Source organism: Triturus cristatus, chromosome 3_1 (genome assembly GCF_964204655.1).
Source record: "Triturus cristatus chromosome 3_1, aTriCri1.1, whole genome shotgun sequence".
In the NCBI taxonomy this organism is placed as follows: Eukaryota; Metazoa; Chordata; class Amphibia; order Caudata; family Salamandridae; genus Triturus; species Triturus cristatus.
Window position 1 is genome coordinate 729,399,551 of NC_140583.1, and position 20,800 is coordinate 729,420,350.

Here is a 20,800-nt window from a genome sequence, read left to right on the forward strand (position 1 = left end):
TAGCAAGGAAGTGCAGCGTGCATTTACACGTGCCAGGCATCCGTTTTTGAATTCCTGGTAGGTGTAAAGGCAGGGTCTGATTGTTAAGGCGGGCACTTGGGAAATGGCAAAGGGCCTGCAGCCGAGTTCTAGCTGTAGGCTGGTTTTTTGGGCAGCCTGGGGCTGTCTGTGGTCTCACTTGCATTCATGTGTGGCTCAGCATTTTTTTTTTATCTAAGGGAAGTTAAAACATGACCCCCTCCCCCTTTCTTTTCATAAAACTTTGCTGAAGCCGTGTTTTGCGGAAAGGCAATACGCAAATGTGGGCCACTTATTTTAGGTGTGCTCGGGACGATTTTTGATCCCATTCCAACCCTGCATAAAGGGGGTATTTCCGGCTATAAACTTATGGTGAATAGGGCCAATGTCTTTTCCCCTGGACAATGTGACTTGACCCATTGCTCCCTACACCTCCCAAATGTGCTTCCTAGCTGCTTCCCATCAGCCTCCTTGACTCTGCACACTGCGTTGTGTGTGCGGTCAGATCACTGACAGCTTTCACTGACACTTCCCCACAGTTAGCGTGTCTGTTAGGTCCAGTGTCTGTGCCAGCCCTCTGCCGCCCTGGGCGAAGGCCTGTAATTACCTAATGAAAGAGTCGGCTCTTCTAGTTACAGGTGTCTAGTGAGGCTTATTAAAGCAATCTGAGAGCCTCCGCCTTCGGCGAACTTCATGGATGTCAGCATGCCCTGCTCTGAACTCATTGCTGCAATGATAAAATATGTTTCAGTCATTTAAAAATGCGTCATTCATGTAAAAGAAACACAGGCTAGCATTTTAAGGCATACTCAGCTCTTACCCACAAATAGTGAAATTAATGTGCTCGCTGTAATCACGACCCTGCATGTTCGTTTAAAACAATAACAAGATTGGTTCACTTGTGTTTTTATTTCATTTCCACCCTTACAAACAACGTTTAACAGAGTCCACCATTTGAGCCCAGTATTAAATTGACAGGTCATTGGTTTAAAATCCATCTGTTCAGATGTTCTACAATTTGAAGAAGGATGTACCTAGCCACTCCCCCCCACCCCTCCTTCCAGGACCTGTACTAATTGTACCAGTATTAACTCTTTCTGTAATATGAGACGTTTAGGATAAAGATATTTGGTCGGAATCCAGACTGTTGAAATGTGACATGTTTTGGCTTTAGATGCACAAGCAGGCAGGGTCAGGTTGGCCTACAGGGCAATCGGGCAGTGCCCGATGGGCTGGTGTCAAAGGTCAGTGTGTGGGCCGTGTTTTTGCCGTTTGTGGCCTGTTTTATGGTTTGTTTGGCTGGTGTATTCTGTTGGTTTCCTGATATTAAAACAAACATTGCCTACAGCAAGCTGAAATCCACACAGTCTTCCATACCTTACAAAACACATATACTGCATCTTATTACTTGTTAGAAAACGACCCCAATTTACCAACATGGGCCATTTTTCTTAGCTATCAAATTCACTAAAGGGGCCACATGTATTTTGGTGCCTGGACCTACTTTCTATCCCAGTCTGACCCTGCACACATCCCCAAACTCGAAAACTAAGTCCCCAAATCACAAAGAAAAACTGAGAGGAATGTTGAACTTTACGACTTTCGGTATTCACAAAGGGCATTTGCCACTCGTAAATGCCCTTTGTGAATACCAAAAGTCATAAAGTTCGACTTTCAGTATTCACAAAGGACATTTACAAGTAGGAAATGCCCTTGTGAACACCGAAAGTTGTGAAGTTTGATTTTCAGTATTCACAAAGGACATTTATAAGTAGGAAATGCCCTTTTTGAAAACCAAAAGTCGTAAAGTTCGACTTTCAGTATTCACAAAGGACTTTACAAGTAAGAAATGCCCTTTGTGAATACCGAAAGTCGTGAAGTTCGACTTTCCTCTCAGTTTAACTTTGTGAATCGGGGCCTAGGTATTCACAACTCGTGCTATATATATATAAGACCATCATATGTCACACACTGAAAGCATATAACCAAGAACTCACAAATCAGGTATTTCCATTGTGTGCCAATGTAGGCGCCACGTTGCACGTTCTTTTGCTGAATACCATGTACTGCCATCATATGTCCCTTACGCAACCCCATCATGAGCAAGTGATTAGAATCTTATTCCAAAGTACTCACAATCATGCCATTACCACCATGTGCAGGGTATTGTAATGATTTACTGGGGGCGAGGGGGTGCCTCATCGTCTGGCTGTGAATGTAATCATCTTTTGAGGTAATCATATGCTAGACTTTGCAGTCACATGCCCATGTCAGTAGTCTTATCACAGGCACATTTAAATGGTACTGACATAATTTTCCCAAAGGGGTACCCTGTTCATATACCATATATTGCAGTAGTATGACCATCAGTGGCGGCTGGTATTTAATAACTTTGTGGGGGGAGGGGGGTGCGAGGGAGGATTGAATATGAAAAAATGAAAACACTTACTTGTTGCCGCTGCCTCTCGTTCCTCTTCGCCCCCTTCCAGGGCGGGAACCACCCGGCTCCCAGGCTGCCCATAGCCATTCACAACGCTGCAATGCAGCGTTGTGATTGGTCTGAGCACAGTGGTTCGGCGCTCAGCCAGGGAATGGGAGTCTGGGCATGTTCTGCACTCAGGCTGTAATGCAGCCTGGTGCAGAACATGCAATGTGCGCATGACGATTTGGCCGGCACGAGATGGCTGGCCAAAGCGTCTTGCCCACTTTGAGTGGGCAAACCACTCCTGCCCTGCTCTGTGAGCAGAGCAGTCCCGCCCTGCACCTACCCAGCTGAGCAAGGACAGAAAAGAAAATGATAATAACAATGAGTTATTATCATTTTATGTTTTCTTTCGTTGCCTGCTCAGTAGAGCGACACTCCTCTGCCTTAGCGGAGGAGCCACCACTGCTGACCATGTAGTCACATGTCTGGTATTTTCACTTTATGTGCAGGTATGTAGCTGTAGCTGTAGATAAGGTATGCAGTATTGAAGACTTTAGCCTGCAGATGTCTTTATTACCTTTAGCAGAGCAGGAGAGACTGTCATTATGTGCATCGGTAAACAGCCCTCACATCAAAGCCGTCACCCCGCATTCAATGACAACGCGGTCATTACAACGACCGCGTTGTAACAATGCATACCATTATCCTACATGTCGTAACGACGACTTGCGGAGGGGGGAGAAGGTGTTGGATTTAAAATCCAACACCTTCCCTACTGTCCGCACAGACTAGAGTTGGAATAGCAAATTATACTATTCCAACATCCAGCGCCGCCTCCACAAGTCGTTGTTCCGACTTGCGGTGTAACGACCGTGTTGTGATTGCATGCGGAGTAAAGGCATGCATGAAAAAGAGGCATATTCTGTGCATCAGCTGTCACGGGTAGATAATAAATGATCACAAAGCAACAGACTTCATAGAATACAGAGGTGCGTACCTGTAAGTAAATGCCTTGCATGGATAACACAAAGGCGGCACCTTGCAAGTGACATGGTGAAACTGACATGACAAATAATAATCTAACAGTAGAATTGCTTCAGTATTTCTATCATATGTGCAGGCAATCATATGTCATGTAACAGCATCATATGCCCACACATGTGACCCAGCATATGCCAGTGAATGTCACAATATGTTTGCTAGCTGAATAGTCCATCCGTGACATGTAAGGAGATGGGTGTTGAGGGAGGAACAGCGTAATACTCTAAAATGGATTTATGTAATGTGTGCACTAATGTTTCACGTATATTTCATATAAAATATAGATCTTCGCCATACGTACACAAGTTTATTAAAGACTTACTGTATGTCACATGCAATATGAATCTAATTTACTGACAAGAGTTATATTCATTGGAGTTTGCAAGTGCACATGCATATTACATGCGCACCATTGATTTAATATTCTAAAATTGCCCTAACTAGGCCCGTTTTCCATTCTGCATGAATTACCACTTTCCATTTCTGCTTACATGACTTTTCTCTTGCAGGGGCATCCGCACAAATTGTTAGTTTGAGGATAACACTGTATCAGCGACAGAGAGAGAGCCTGAAAAGAAGACCTTGACAAAGCAACATGGAGAGCCAGAACGGGAACAGGAGAGTTCTATTCAGCAATGTTACAACATGGCTTGGTTGCGCAAGGACGATGTCGTTCCCATGTTCAGTGTGGGACACTTTGTGAAGGTTGCAGTTTACAATGTGAGAATGGAAAAAGACAATGGAACCCCTGATGATGCGAACACAGGGGTGGTGCCTGAGAAATGGTAGTATAAATAACTAAAGTCTACCCTGTCTGATGTTAGAGTCACTTTCTTTGGACGTTGAGAGGTTTAGACCGCTATACTTATTCCCTTGGATTCTTGCTGAGGTGTGGGTAGGCAGCTGGCTCCTTAAATAGTGCCCTAAAAATTGTATACTGTGTTGATAGTCCAGTAGGTCTCCAATTGGCTTACAGAGGCTAAAGTTGATAATACTAATGCTCTCTTTGTGGTAGTGTGGGCGAGCCCGTAGGCTTATCCGAGGGTAGTGCTAAGCTTTTGTTGTACTCACAGAGGCAAAAAATGAGACACACACTCAAAGAATAAATTCAAAAACCAATTAGAAAAATACTACTTATTTTTATATATGTTTCAAAACTAAGAACTTCGTTCAAAGGTAAGTACTGTTTTTGTTAGAAATGTACACAGGTAAGTAAAACGTTCAAACCTGTGCGGTTTTATGCACAATGCAATTTTATGGGAGTAAAAGTCAGAGATGCATGAAGTGGGTACAGTCGGTTTCAGAGGTTCACCTTCAGGGTTCTGAGTTGTCATGGGTCATGATCCAAAGTACTACCAGCAGATCTTCAGGAGATGCCAGGGTTTTACTTGGAGCAGGCTGCTGGGGAGATTGTAGCTGGGCGCGCTACGGTGAAGGAGGGGCACCTGTAAACAGACTGCACAGGGCGACTTGGGGACATGTCTGAGAGCTCCCAAATGGGGGCTTAGGCCGCAAGGGGTCTTGGGACAAGGGGACACAGCTGATTCTTTGGTGTGCGGGCCGGGCGGCTCTGGTGCAGAGTGATTAATAAGGCTGGGCTAGTGCTCAAAGATGTTCCTTGCGGTTCGAGGCAACCAGCTGGCAGGGACAGAATTGGGACAGTTGGGCCACTCACAAAGTGGGTCTCAGTGATGCTGATATCCCTCGACGGCTGCTCGGTCATGGTGCAGTGGGAATTTGGACTGGACTCCTGCTGTCAGTGTTTGGTGCAGGGCGTCCGGTGCCCTGGGGTTAGGTGTTGCATGGCTCCACTTGGTTCTGGTGTTTTTACACTTGGTGGGGAGACAAATCTGACCTTCCAGAGCATGAGTAACTTTTCCTGGTCGTCTGCAGCGTCGGTCGGGCTAGGGAACTGCAAGGCGGTGGACCAGACTCTGCTTGCCGGTGCCTGCGAACTGCAGGGGAGTAGCTCCTATAATGCATGGGAGACTGTAGGTGATTTTCAAAGTGCTGGCAGGCTACCCAAGGCTTTGATAGTTTTCCAGCTTGCAGAACAAGTCACGATTGTCAAGGGAGTTGAGAGCAGGTAGGGTTTCACGCCAAAAATTCTCTGCCCTTCTACTGTTCTGACCGGTCTGTGACTCTTCTCAGTCCTTTTTCTCTTGATACTTTGAGACTAAATTCTTGGGTTCATGGGTGCCACCTAAATACTCAATTTAGCTGTGTTAAAGGGAATGACAGGTAGTAGCTAATGGGCTACCTACCTTTAAGGTTACTACACCCTCTATATGACCACTTCCTGTGGGAAGTGAGCATAACGCTTACCCTAGAATACTTATCCCGCCCAAATCAAAATGAGGAATCTGAAAAGTGGGGTCCACATCAGCTGGTCTACATTAGGGGTGGTGCCAGCTGAAAGTGGGTGCATCCCCTAATCCTACTAATTCTTCCACCTGGCTTGCCGCCCAAAAGTGGTGGGGTCAGGACAGGGGGATAGGCATTTCTACTATCTGGAGAGACCTGGGTCGCATAACAAAGTTGCTGTTTGGAGGTGGTGAGGACACCCCCGCCCATAGCGGGCCTTGTTCCTCACCTCCGAGAGCAAAGGCTCTACCTCAGAGGGTCAGAAACGTGTCTAGGGTGGCTGGCTGGTTGAGACCAGTCAGTGAACACACTAGGGATAGGTAGGTTATGGTGGCACCTCTAAGGTGCTCTCAGGGTGTATTTATTAATGAATCCAGCACTAGCACCAGTGTGGTTTTATTAAGAAGATGTGTTTGGTACAAAACACCTTGGGATACAGTGAAGAAAACATTAGCTGGGAAACTCGTAATGACGAGTTACTAGCCCATGTAATCGGTATGGCTTCCTGTGCACTTGTAGTATTTAGGTCTAGGAGTGAACTTAGATAACACAGGGATACATCCACTCCCACAGATATGCCCACACATGGGTGTAGTGCACCCTGCCTTAGGGCTGTGAGGCCTGATGTAGGGGTGACTTACCTCTATCACATGCAGTGTTTTGCAGGCATGGCACGCATCGATTCTTCATTTTCCTTTGTACCAAGACACGCAAGCTGCAAAGGCAGTTTGCATGAGCTTGATTAGGGGTTCCTTAGGATGGCACAATTTGTGTTGCAGCCCTTAGAGACCCTATTTAGTTCCAAGGCCCCAGGAACCACAGGCTCCACCTACTAGGGGCTTACAGAGATGCTAAAGGGGTGCCAATTGTGTCACAACCGTACAGTTTTAGGGAAAGAACACTGGTGCTGGGGTCCTGGTGAGCAGGAAACCAGCACACTTTTGGTCGAAGTTGCATCAGATACCAGGCATAAAGTGGGAAGTAGAAACAACAGTTGATGGACAGAATGCAGAACAGTGTCATACATTCACCCCAGTACAGGGATCTGGGCCTAAATCCATCGTTTTTTTGCTCACTATGCATTCCAATTTGAACCCAGCCATATGCAAATCAGTCTTGACCCTGTGCCTCATGGGAACAGTCCAGCCCGAACTGCTAAGCCAGGTCCTCCCTGGACTGGAACCAAACATCCTAGGACCGGTTTCGGCTTGGCAGTTCGGGCTGGACTGTTCAGGGTCAAACTGATTTGCATATGGCCATGTCTGAACTGGGGTGGAGGAGTGAGCTAAACAATGATGATGGATTAAACCCAGATCAGTTGACTGCGGGTGAGTGCTTGCAATGTTCAACGCTCCGTCCATCATCCCCTTTGGTTTTGCTTTGTTCGCCTTAAGTTGGCAGGGTATGCCCAGATGTGGGTCCCTTGCTCACTTTGCCACTGGATTCAAGCTAGTCTGGCTGATGACGGCTGATTAGCCAGAAACCGGTCCGGGATGCTTGTTTCCGGTCCAGGGAAGACATGGCTTGGCAGTTCGGGCTGGACTGTTCCCATGAGGCACAGGGTCAAACTGATTTGCATATGGCCATCTCTGAACTGGGGTGGCGGAGTGAGCTAAACAATGATGATGGATTAAACCCAGATCAGTTGACTGGGGGTGAGTGCTTGCAATGTTCAACGCTCCGTCCATCATTCCCTTTGGTTTTGCTTTGTTCGCCCTAAGTTGGCAGGTATACCCAGATGTGGGTCCCTTGCTCACTTTGCCACTGGATTCAAGCTAGCCTGGCTGATGACGGCTGATTAGCCAGAAACCGGTCCCGGGATGCTTGTTTCCGGTCCAGGGAAGATATGGCTTGGCAGTTCGGGCAGGACTGTTCCCATGAGGCACAGGGTCAAACTGATTTGCATATGGCCATGTCTGAACTGGGGTGGCGGAGTAAGCTAAACTATGATGATGGATTAAACCCAGATCAGTTGACTGGGGATGAGTGCTTGCTATGTTCAACGCTCCGTCCATCATCCCCTTTGGTTTTGCATAAAATGGGAAGTAACCATGTCAAAAGAAGCACATTCCAACAGTGTGGCTTAGGTTAATACTCAAAATTTCCCTAACCCAAGAAGATTCTTGACTGAGCTTCTGCAATGCGGACACCTTCACTATTCTTTTTATTTCCTGTTTTTCCTATTTTTCTGCATTTCCCTGAATGTTGAGATTTCTTAGACTAATAAACAATCCTTCTAGTTTGGACTTTAACTTGGATGATTCTAGAATGTACTCATGTATGGAACAGAGGACCAAAAACTCTTCTGTGAGCACCAGTTCTTACAACTGATCTTTTGTACTTCTGTGACTGAACTTCTTGTTTCCGTTATACTGGTACGCCTAAACTTCTTTAGGAGGTTGGGATTCCAAGTTGTTATTCTGCATCTTTAGAGTATGGAGTTGAGATTTGTGTACCTTAACATGATTGCTGATTTGTAATAAACTTCTTAACTATAGTCACTGATTCCTGATCCATATTGTGTAGCCAAATGGATTACACTGCTGATTGAACTTGATTGATGTAATGTTAACTCCCATCATCTCTCAGTTGAGAAGAAATGTTCATAGGAGGATGAATGGCGAGAGAGTTGGCCCGAAGCGCTGCATCAAGGGTATTCTGCTGAGATAGGGTTATGACCACCAATTAGTAAAAATGTGGCCAGTAATGACCATTAACGGCTGGATTATGAGAAATGTGGGCATCTGTACTTCCGGGATATGTAAATACCAGCCCACACCATGCTTGTTTCTGCACAACTGACTACAAAACAGATCTGATCCAGAGAAACAGCAGCCGATGTCTTCTGCTTTTTCTGCATGAATTACCTCTCTTCTCTTTCTCACTGGTATGAGAGAGATCTATCTGTCTCTCTTATCTATCTATCTTTTTGCTCGATTGCCTTTAACTAACCTATTTAAAAATATTTGGCACATATTACCCCTAGTTATATTGAGAAGACTTCCACCTTGCCTCCAAACCACCCTTGTGAATCAGATTCGTCTCATTCAGAAGTCCCATAATTAATATAACATTAAATGAGTGTGGCTTCATAGAACTGATCTGAAAAAATATCGCGCTAAATTAATTTATTTGGAAACTTTGGCTGTAAAATACACAATTTAACTTGGCTAGAATTTTTTTTAAACAAATGTGCCACATGATACAGCAGTGACTTTCTAGCTGCCACACAGGGCGAGGAGCGGCAGCTGTGTGCTCTTTGCAGAAGCATTACAAAGACAGTAGATTAAATGTCTTAATTTAATATACTATATATAGTACTATAGTTTTAATCCAACATTGTAACTAGCCTTCTACCTACAAGATGAAAAGAAAGGTGATGGTACCAAAATCACCTTGGCTCAGGTATCAAGAAGGAGAAAGGTGGGCGGGCGCTCCTTGTTGTCATCGCTCTCACCATCCCACGAGGACAGCAGTCCGTGGGCCCCGAGGGAGTCACTGCGGCTTCTTGCATGTAGGACACTGAATGTCGCTTTCCTATCATCATAAATATGTAGAACTGCGCTTCGTTGACTGCGTCCCTCCATATCTAATAAAGGCTTCATTCTGGTCGCCAGGTCACTCCTTCTGCACCAGACTTGGGCTTTCCTTTTTCACATCTTTTTCAGCCAATGTATTAGTCTAGTTTAGGTCACTTACCACAAGGACGACGAGGCCTAGATTGCACTGATTGTTAAAGAAAAACCAAGGCTGGAAACAATGTGTTTGATGGATATGAATCGATCTGGCAATAGTAGCTGCATACTATGATTTCTACATCAAACATGTCATTGTAGGGGAGTCTAATGGCCATTACATCCCTCCCTCACTCTTCCGAAGATGCCCTCGGTGACAGCATGGGAGGATCGCGGTGCCTTTCCCCCTTTTCTTCAATTTCATGACATTGACACCCAACTAGAATACCGCAGGAGAGGGACTCTCTCTTTTACCGGGTATGAGTCGATCTGAGCCCTTTCACCTGGGCCACGGATAAAAGAGTGTGTGATCCTATACCCAGGAAGTTCTACACTCCACGCGTAAGCAATGCATACCCATGCTATACATCTTAGGGTCCTAAGTGGCTTCCCTCTGTCCTTCGTTTATAAAGTTGTACTACGACATGTTTCATCAGCACAGGTATCCTCTAATATTTTAGTATTCAAGGAAAAGACATAGTTATGGCCCAGGGAAACAAACACTCTTGTCTCTCAGTCACCTCAGCAATTCTACCACTTTAGGAACATTGTTTATTGTATGAAAGAACCGAACAAGTAGCACCTTAACATAATCCGTAAAACAATCTTTGGGGCATATCAACTAGGGGTGGCGATAGTATTATCGCCACTTTAGGGCCCGTTTTCGGGCGAAAAGCGGCGATAGTATTATCGCATTATCAACAAGGACACGCTAGCGAGTGTTTCCTTGCAATAGCGCCCCTTGTCAGCACGCCTCCCATTGCATCGCTAATGAGATGCAAAGGAGGCGTGCCTGACAAGACTCCCTTGGGAAAATATCGCTAACCCAGTTTCGTCATATTGGCAAGGAGGATTAGCGATATTTAAAGTCACGTTAAGTATGCCTTAACGCAGGAATTTAACGTCTGTTAAATTCCTGACTAAGGCATACCTAAAATGTGGGGTGGATTGTGTGGCTAAAACCACAGGCCCTATCATCTAGGATATCGCCGTTGTCCAATATGGAAAACGGCGATATCCCCACTATCTCTGGAATTTTTATCGCCTCGGCGATGCGCGTTGTTGATAACGCTCTAACCGGGCGATAAATTCCAGAGATAACCGGCGATAAATATGCAAGCGCTAAGCGCACTTTGCGATACTTATCGCCGGCCCTTGATAATATGCCCCTTTGGTTTTTTTTATCCTAACATCTCGTGCACCGAGGAGTCTGTATCTATTGAGCCTCAAAATCCTGTGAGGCTACCTGCTTTAACATCTTACGCAACTGTTGACCTTCCATCCTGGCAGTCCTAAGGGAACATCATAAAATGAGAGTACATGTTTTATCTGATTGTATCCAATAGTGTGAGGGTATGAGGTACCTCAAAAACCACATCACTCTCTCCCATTGCCGTTCATGTTTTATCTGACTTTATCCAATAATGTGAGGGTGCGGGCAACCTCAAGAACCACATCACTCTCTCCCATTGTCGTTCACGTTTCTGTGCCTGGGGCGTCGTGTCCATGGTATTAGTAGTAATAGTGTATCTATTCCAGGGGTTTCCTGCCCTATACTCCACTGTAGCTTTCTGTTATATACTCTGGCATATTCTGGACAGCCAGGCTTTGCTTCCTTTGCCAAGCCAAGGGCTGTACGTGACTTTTCTGAAAATGGTATACTCACTTCCCCTTCTAACTGTATTTTCCAAAAGAACAAATGCAGTACAGTCCTACAAAACGCCTACACTGAGGTGCTTGGGAAATAGGTAGTTGACTGAACTCCTAATAGCATTCCTTCTCTCATTCATTCTGTCCTCCCCGGGGGCATGGTAGCCTCCACCTATGCAAGAAAGGGGTATAGCTTTAAATAATGCTGCTTAAATCAACCTCCTGGTGGTCTTCCTTATTCCGTAATAAGGGGCCCACCTCTCAATGTATGGCACCACATTATTGTAAGAGCTTCTGGAAAAGTGCTTCAACGCCTTGCCAGGGGTAGTAAGCGCTATATACAAGCAATTACAAAGATCTAGAACAACATTCCAGCAGCTTCCTCATGGCTAGCATGAGGAAGCTGCTAGGTATGTTTAGTTAAATAAAACCCTACTGTGGAGCTACTTCCCCAAAGATGCGTCCTGGGTGAAAGGGTCATCGGCGCCTCCTGTTCTTCAGACTCAATCGCCCCCTCTCTGTTAGCTCACTCTGTCAACTCCCTCCGCTCAACTACCAACTTCTCCAAGTCAGGCGTAAACGACACCCAACATGCCAAGGGGGACATCACCAGTGAGTTAACTCCGGCAGATCCTGGAACATTCTCTCCCTGAGCAGACACACTCTTAGCCATCACTCAAACTAGGCAGTAAACTGTACACACCAAAGCACACTATGTAAGAGTAAATGCTGAGGAAAAAAATCAAAAGAGATGTAACCATATACATTCCAGCTGTGCTCAATCTCCCTTCTGCCAGTAGCTGCTACTGTAGCTCCTGCCTTCCCTGCACTCCAATCAGCACTTAAGAAGTAAATAATGCCGGGCAGCAAGAACCGAGATGTGGACTTCTGAGTCCACCCCCCTCTGGCAGAGCTGAAGTGTCACTGAGACACCGTCCAGACTTTAAGAGAGTCATATACACCCCTGGCCATGGATGGACCTTGCAACCATGCAATTCGCCCAGCCAGCTATGGAAACATCTGGATCCGCACCTCAGATCTGGGGAAGACCAGTGCAAAAGGATTTTTAAAATTCCTCCAACTCCAGCAATCTCGTTCCTGAACAACTGAATGGCCACAGCTTAGGGTGGCAGATCACGCCACTTTCAGTTTCACTATTAACCCTCCCCAGACAGAGATCAGGCCGTGATTAGTGGACCCTGTGCAACAAGAGCAGAGAGAGTTACTATAGTGATTGCGGTGGGTCAGGGTTGCAAACACTAGGCAGAAGCATGAACAGACACCCAGTGCTGTGCCACGAGGCTCAGGTTCACTAGAGAAGCTGTGGGAGGCGGAGACATTTGCGAGCTGCTGCCGTGCACACACCACCACTGCCGTGTCTTAGCAGAAACCTTGGTGTGGCCATGGTGAAGAAGGCACGTGAGAGTTCATTACTAGTCCTGGCGTTGCAATCAAAGAATGATCCTCTGTAGGCAGGTCACGTAGATTGTATAAAGAAGGTTATTTAAAGATAATAGTCTTCTAAGGAGAGAATGCATCATGCCTAATTCAGGATATAACGCGTGGGTAGTTGCAGGGTCTGTATGTGTAGTGCAGGTGTACTGGTATTCCAATCTGCACAGTCTCAAGATGTGGAAATGTACAACTTTTTTAAAAAGGAAAACCAGGCAAGATTCGCAAAGCGTGGAGCTCACAATAAGGGTTTCGTTAAGAGTGGACAGCTACAGTGGCCTTTGCAGCACCAGGATCTGTTCCTGCTCTGGTGCCACTTGAAAGCTGTTATCCATACCCCAATCAGTGCTCCGTACTGTCCCCCTCCCATGCCCCCCTATACAGATACAGAGGCTGCCCACCTGCAAGTCTGACTGTGAGGTGTGACCCTGTCCTGGACACGCCCTGCCACGTGTCGCCCAACGCCATCCGGTCCCTTGCAACAGACCTTTGCATCCCTCCTCAGCACAGTGACCATGAAGGGCAGCAGGCTCCGAATACCCCTGGCTCCAGGATGTCCAGTCCATCATACATCCTGCTGCAGGAAACTGTCAGGAGAGGCAGGCCAGGAGTCTCACCGTGACTCGCAGTGAAATGAGTGACGGCTCTTTCGGAGCCCAAGACCAGAATCCCTCAGTATTATCTTAAGGAGGTTGGTCAAATATAGAATTTAGTAAAACCCAAAAGAAACAAAGTAAAAAAACTACATCTTTGATTGTACCGGTACAGATTACCGACGGTCCATCTACAGCCCCAGTAGGAACCCCTACTTGGGTCACTCATTTATTACTAGATTTCCAGTCCCAAATTGAACAGGTTATCGGCTCCCTTATTAAACCATTGGTATGTAAAGTGGATAGATTGGTTTCTACGGTTAATAACATAGACCAAGGGAAGCCGAAAATTGTGAGCCAAAGAATAAAAGAAACTAATGGACTGAACCCGAGTATTACCAACCCTATTACTCGAGTTGCTGATGGTGTAGAAACGCTCCTTGCTGCTGGGCTAATTCCGGACAACCTAGAACTAACTGGTGGCGCTCGGGTATCGCCTAGCAGCAACATTAACAGCACAGCTTCAGCAGTCACACAGACAGTAGGTAACTGACCCCCGGGACCGGCTCTGTCACTGCTTAATGACGGGAAAGGAATGGGTGGCTCTAGCATAGTGCCGAGGGGTGGAACCAGTACCGGGGCACGAAACCGGGACCGACAAGTCCTAGGAAATAGAAATAGCCCAGCAAGGGGACATTCCACTAAATTGCCCATTATTAATTTACCCCCGGAGTCCTTGCCTTATGTTGTGGTACTCACTGGGGTTCCCCCTTTGGCCCACGGAAAAAGTGAGGACCACAGTGATCTTAAAAATAAATGTATACATTGGCTAAGGACCAATAGACCCTCACCACCCTTAGTAACTCTGGGAAAATTTTGACAGTTAGAAGAGTTGATTGGGTTGGGCCTAGACCTAAAATTCTTACAGGAAATTGTGTGATCATAAATTTAAGACACAAAAGTGCTGTGGAGTTTATATGTAATGGGCTCCCCGTCTGGTCGAATACCCAAATCTTCCCCCTGCCCCTCTCATACCTTTACCCAAAATGTTCAGAGGAGACTAGGCTGGGACCCGAATTACCGACAACGGGGGGCTTACGACAATTCTCCCTATAGTATCCATCAGGGGATAGCAGCCGGGGAGCATACAAGTTCATTCTCTCCCTTGCTTTCGCTATTCCCCCAAAATAATAGGTTTAGCCCCCTTGAACTGGTCGATTGACGGCCGAGGGATATTACCCCATATCCCCCATGGCTAGTGGCATAGATAAACAAATTGGTGAGACAAAGGGAAGGGCTTCTTCTTCCCCCCAAATGAATTTAAGCACAAATTATCTTCAAACTAATGAAGATATGATGCAACGGGTTCATTAATACAATCTGTAGAGATTACCGCCCTTAACGATCCACTATCTCCTAATAAGATCAACACAGGGGAATTTGAGCATAGAAATCCGACCTTGGATGTTGGGAACTACACTGGTATGGAAAGAGTACAAAGCAACCCAGTAAGAACCGAGAGCCACATAAAAATCCTGTCCTGGAATTTGGCTGGATTAAAAAATAAATTGCCATTGCCAGAGTGGGGCTCCTTTATGGCTCTCCATGATATCTGTTTGATGCAGGAAACCTGGGCATTGGAGGAGAGCGTTATGCCTGGGTATGCTACTTTTCATACCTTGGCTACAATTGGGGCCAGGGGGAGGCCATCGGGCGGGCTTACAACATGGGTGGCTACGCACTTGGGTGTCAGGGCTGTACAAATGCACACTAATTCCCCAGACGTCCAGTGTGTACTCCTGACCCCAGAAAATATGCCACAGTTGGCCATATTGAATACTTATTCAAGACCCACCAAGTGTGGGCGGGAGTCCGTTGCAGTTGATGTACTCAAAAACTGTATCCAGTCACTTGACCCAACAACGGCATTTGTGATTGGAGGAGACTTCAACTGCCAGTTTGAGCCCTTGGTGAGTTCTGAGTGGGGCGAACAGGATGATGAAGACCAACTGTGGCATGTCCCCGAACCACAGATTACCCCCGTTAAGGCTTGGACTCCACTGGTCCTGCAACTACAATCATTTACCCTCTCAACTTCTATGCGGGCGTGTAATGGACGGGTGGAGCCCGATAGACCTGGGACAGCTACGTTCAACAGACTACACCAAACTTCCATCATTGATTATATAATGATGGAAACTAAATACTGGGTAGGTTGCTGGAGTTTAGGGTCGTCCCAAGGTACGATAGTGATCATAATGCCCTTGTACTAACACTAAAATCCGGAAGTTTTGGGTTGACAAACCCATCGCCCGATGCAACCAGTGTCACTCCTCCCTATATAATAACCAACAATAGACGTAGGGTTAAATGGCCACACCTACAGGAGTCCCCCACTCTATTGGCGAAAATGTATAACATAGTCATACCTTTGATTCTCGAAATGGGGGATGATGCCCACAAGGGCAGAGCAGTGAAAATCCACGAGCAATTGGTAGAGAATTTAGTGGATATGTTCTGCCCTGTGGTTGCGGCCAAACCACCACGGGCCAAGTTACATCCCTGGTATGATGCCCCATGTAGAAAGGCAAAAAAAGATGTATTGGTTGCCATCAAAGCCCAAGATAGAGTATGTATAAAGAAATCTCGACTTCTCTATAAAAAGGCAATTATAAGGGGTAAGAAGGATTGGGAGGATAAGAGATGGGATCCGTGCTTAAGCGTAGGGATACCAAATCATTTTGGGCTACCGTTGTAACAGCCACGAATGGGGGTGATAGGGCATGTGCCCCAAACATAGCGTCATCAGTGTGGGAGGCACACTTTAGTGCTCTATACGCTAGTGTTGAATTGGATACTATAAGTGATCCAAGTAGTAAACCCCCAAAGGAGTTGGGATTGAAGTGGTCGGCTGTCCTACCACATGGGGTAGATGGGGTTCTTTACCCGTCGACCTCCCGGGGCTCCCCCCATGAGTATCGATTGGAGGGGGCCTTGGGTGAACGGCGGAAGAAGAACCGAAATGATATTGAGGATGGGAGGTACCCCGAATGCCTTGAAATTGTTACCCTGAAGGAGGTTGAGTCAGCATTGGGAAGGCTACCTCCTAACAAGGCCCCCGGCCTGGACAAACTTCCAGGAGATCTATTTCGTACGCAGCCAAAAATATGGGCACCGTATCTGGCTGCCCTGTTCCATGAGATTTTATTTGGAATTGATCTGCCGGGGTCATGGTTAGGGGCTGAGGTGGTTCCCATTTATAAAAAGGATTGCCCGCTAACCCCATCCAACTACAGGCCCATTAGCCTTATAGACACAACCCAAAAGCTAATGGGCAGGATTATTCTGGATCGGATCCTGGGTTGGATGGAGGAAAACGAAGTATTAACAACACTCCAGGCAGGATTTAGGTCAGGCATTTCTACCCTGGACCAAATATTCCGTCTGCAGGTCTTATTTTGGAAAACTGCAAGTGTGGAGGGTGGCAGCCTCTACCTTGTGTTTGTTGACCTGCGGGCGGCATTCGATCTTGTTTCCAGGGCTAAGCTATGGGAGGTCCTGGCAGACCTGGGTCTCCCGCCCTTCCTTTTGACAGCCTTAATTAGATTACATACTAACAATTATGCTCGGGTTAGGTGCGGGAGGAATGGGGATCTATCTAAATGTTTTCCTGTCCTGAGGGGAGTACGCCAGGGTTGTGTCCTGGCCCCAACGCTATTTAGTCTATATATAAATGGTCTGGTTGATTATCTGTCTGGTATTACAGATAGTGATTCTCCTAGACTAGCGACTGGGAGAGTGCCCGCTCTGATGTTTGCGGATGACACTTTGTTGCTATCCAAAACATCATCGGGCCTCCAGCGTACCCTGAACGGTTTTGTGGCGTTTTGCGCCTTGCGGGGACTGGAGATAAACTTGGATAAAACCAAGTATATGATCTTCAATCCCCCAAGGCGGACACGACCGAACCCTGTCCTTAACGGGATCCCTTTGGAGCGGGTTAAAATATTTGTCTATCTTGGCATAACCATAACAGAGAATTTTGAATGGGGCCCCCAAATCTCTAAATCTGCCCTTAAATTAACGCAAATGAGTGGAGGTATCAGTAAAGTCCATAGGATATCCGATCTTAAACCGGTAGCCCCGGCCCTCGAAATTTACCGACTACAAGCTAGAATGGCCTCAATCTATGGTGCTGAATTTTGGGGCCATAAAAATATTTCTAACCTTTTGAGGGTGGAGCAGAATTTTATGAGGATTCTGGTAGGATTACCATCAAGTACACCACTCATTCCCTTACGTTTCGATCTGGGGCTGGAGCCGATAGATGAGCTCGTAACCGCAAGACCTATGTTATATTGGAAGAGGTTGTGGTCTGTTCCCGAGTTGGCCCCCTATAGAGCTGAGTTTTTGGAGATCTGGCCCCAATTAAAAAACCAAAATATCCCATGGTTGCTCTACATTAAGGCTTCTAGTAAGAGGCTAGGTATTCCACAGATTTGGGAGACTCCTGAGCTGTCCTGTTTGGGGATGACGAAATCAGACCTTCAAATTCAGATGAGGAGACAGAACCTGTCAAATCTGCAGAGATCGGCTACTCTGGGTAGGCTCTCTGCTGAGTTCCTCTTAGTAAAAATGGAACCCCGATTTGAGGAACTTTTAGATGCAATACAACCGCCTCTAGCGAGGAAGCTGTATCTCCAACTAAGGCACGGTAGCCTGCCCATCAGGCTTTTTACCTCAAAATGGTCCAAATCAGAAGGGGAAGCCTGTCCCATATGTAATTACAAAAGTGAAGATGTTTCTCACATTTTGTTTTTTGCCCCGCATACGCTCGAATTATGAAATGTTGGTTAATTCCGATATGTAGGATCCTTGGATTTCTCCATTTTGCACAGGCCTGTCGGGTTTTGATTTATGATACCCATCCCCCCCATTGTTTTTGCCGTATCCCGTTTTTTACTTGGTATGTGGCGCAGAAGACAAATCTTGTTGCAAATATGTGATAGATAAAGTTTTTCTTTTCTAAATTCGACCTTTGATAACTTTCAAATTTAATTTCTTTTTAACATTGTCTTTTTATCTTGTTTTTAATTTGTGTGCTTTATATCTGCACTTTTATGGTCTTTGACCGAAATAAGGTTATCAAATGAATGAATGCTTATATTTTGAACATAATTTGTTACAGGAAAGAAAGATCTCTCTGCGTATTATAGCTCATTTTGAGCTACAAACTTTTTAATATTATTTACATAAACATGTATTCTAATATGTTTTTGCAAAAAATTACTAACTGCTTTTTGTGCGTTTAAATTTACACTACGTGTCCCACTTTTATTCTTCATGTCTGCAACCACACTCCTTCTTTCTTCTGGAGGAGCAAGACTACCAAGGATTTAAGAGGTTTGTGGGAAGAGTGATGGTGTGATCATGAATTTTAAGGATTAAAATGCCCTATGTGAAAAGTGTGTTGCGAATCACCTCGGATTATCATGTCCTTATAAGCTTGGCCTTCGGCTTTGTTCCTTTACCTGGTCATGGAAATCCTCCGTGACTTGTAAAATCCGTATAATATTTTACTGTGATGCTTCATCCTGTAGATGATGCTAATGTCAACATATGCCTGTTTCTACTGTTGGCCTAAATGGCTGATTCGCCACTTTTTGGCTATCATTATTCAGCAAACCTGTAACCTGCCTGTGCCAATCCATTTGCAACTAAATGTGATTTACGTGATTTTTTATGCTGCTTTTCCAACTGAGTTCAGCGTATTTGGTTTATCTTATTCTGATACTTTACATTCTCAATTATTTCTTTGGTTACCCTATTTTCCTTGTTGTAACTGTGCCCTGCCAGTAGTCCAGTCTGCATTCTGCTGAACAGTTTCGATTTCTTTCAGCTCTCTAAAACCTAGCTGGGTGAAGGCCGGGCTATAGAAGGCAAAATATAAAAAAATACATTAAAATCTCCTCTTGTCCCCGGGGTGAGGTGATTGTCTGCCAGAGTTTGCCAAAGCCGCTCTTCCAAAGCCTAAAGAGGGAATCTTGCAGGGTGAGGGTGACATTGTGTGTCCAAGAGCCCTCCTGTTACATGAGGAGTTGAGAGACAGTGACCCACTCTTTAGATGTCCCCAACTTACACCGTTAGCTTCCTCGTGTTGAACATCCATTGTCTACAATACATACAGAGGGTATGGGGCACGCCTTGCTCATGACGGTGGATTTCTTGTCTGTCTCAGTTCTATGCTCCTAGTTTAATGGCTTTCTTCCTTCATCTGGTTTTGTACCCGCCCCTGGAGCACAGCCTCTTTGCCATGATTTTGACTGGATGAGTTATAGCTCTCCACTGCTAACTTCAGGGGATTCTTTTTTTCATTTGGGATTTGGCACTCCATGGGAACACATGGCTTTCATTGCTCTCACCCCATCCGCATTCTTCTTCATAGTTACCACCTCCCACACTTGTCCATTTCTCCACTGCCCTTTTTATCACGTCCTTCATTGGTTTTTTTCCTTTATTTTTTTATTGCCTTTGCAAGAGCCTGGTAGCGGCACATTAGTTCCAGGCTGCTTGCCTTCCTGCTTGGCCCTTACTCCACCACACCTTTCCACACCCTGCTTTATAAATAGTTTTTTCTTATTTTTGCAAGCAGCTGGCTGCCTTGTATTTGCGCAAACATCCAGGTGAATACTTTATTCCTTGATTTTCTGTCCCAAATCAGCCATTTACTATCTTGAAATACTAAATTAATAATAGAGTATGACAGAAAAAAATCATTACAAGAGGACCACTTCGCATCACCATGCATGTGCATGAACAATCCACTATTTTGGAATAAATTATATTATGCTTTGAAAACAAACGTTCCAAGACGCATATAAGTGCATATACATGGTGTGGACAAATGGTGGAACATCTTAAAATGCCTTTTTCTAAACTATAAAAATGTGGTGCAGCATGGCTAAAAATAATTATTAGAAAAAGGACTGTGATGCATCCAGTGCTAATGCACTTTAAAAAAGACGTATTTGCCCTGGCTGTCTCATAACTCCTCTAAACGTGCTTTGGCCACACTGCAAAGCACCTGAGCAGCTGTACAGCATAGATCCAAAACATATTGCCAAAGCCAATAGCTCACATACGCGAGACCTATTACCTTTGCCACTGCTGGTTATATTTTTTGTGCAGCATGTCTCATTATTCAACAATAAATGTCCTTTGCTTATTTATAGCCTCAGAAGTTATATTTTCTCGTACAAATTGATTATTTTGTCTCCAGTAATGTGAAGTCATTTCTCCCCTGTGCACCTATGAATATGTAATACGTGGGTGTTGTCCTTTGCGTGTGCCGCTTGGTGATCAGTTTCAGTGTGTTCTTCTTGCTCCCGTCTTTCCATGGGTGCTCTGTATGTGGTGGCTGCTTGTTGCTCAAGAATTCGGCACTTGTTTCCTTCTAGGTACGAGGAAGATTGTGTTGCCATGGACCTGTTTACGCCTCTTTAGGTTTGTGTTTTATTTGCCTA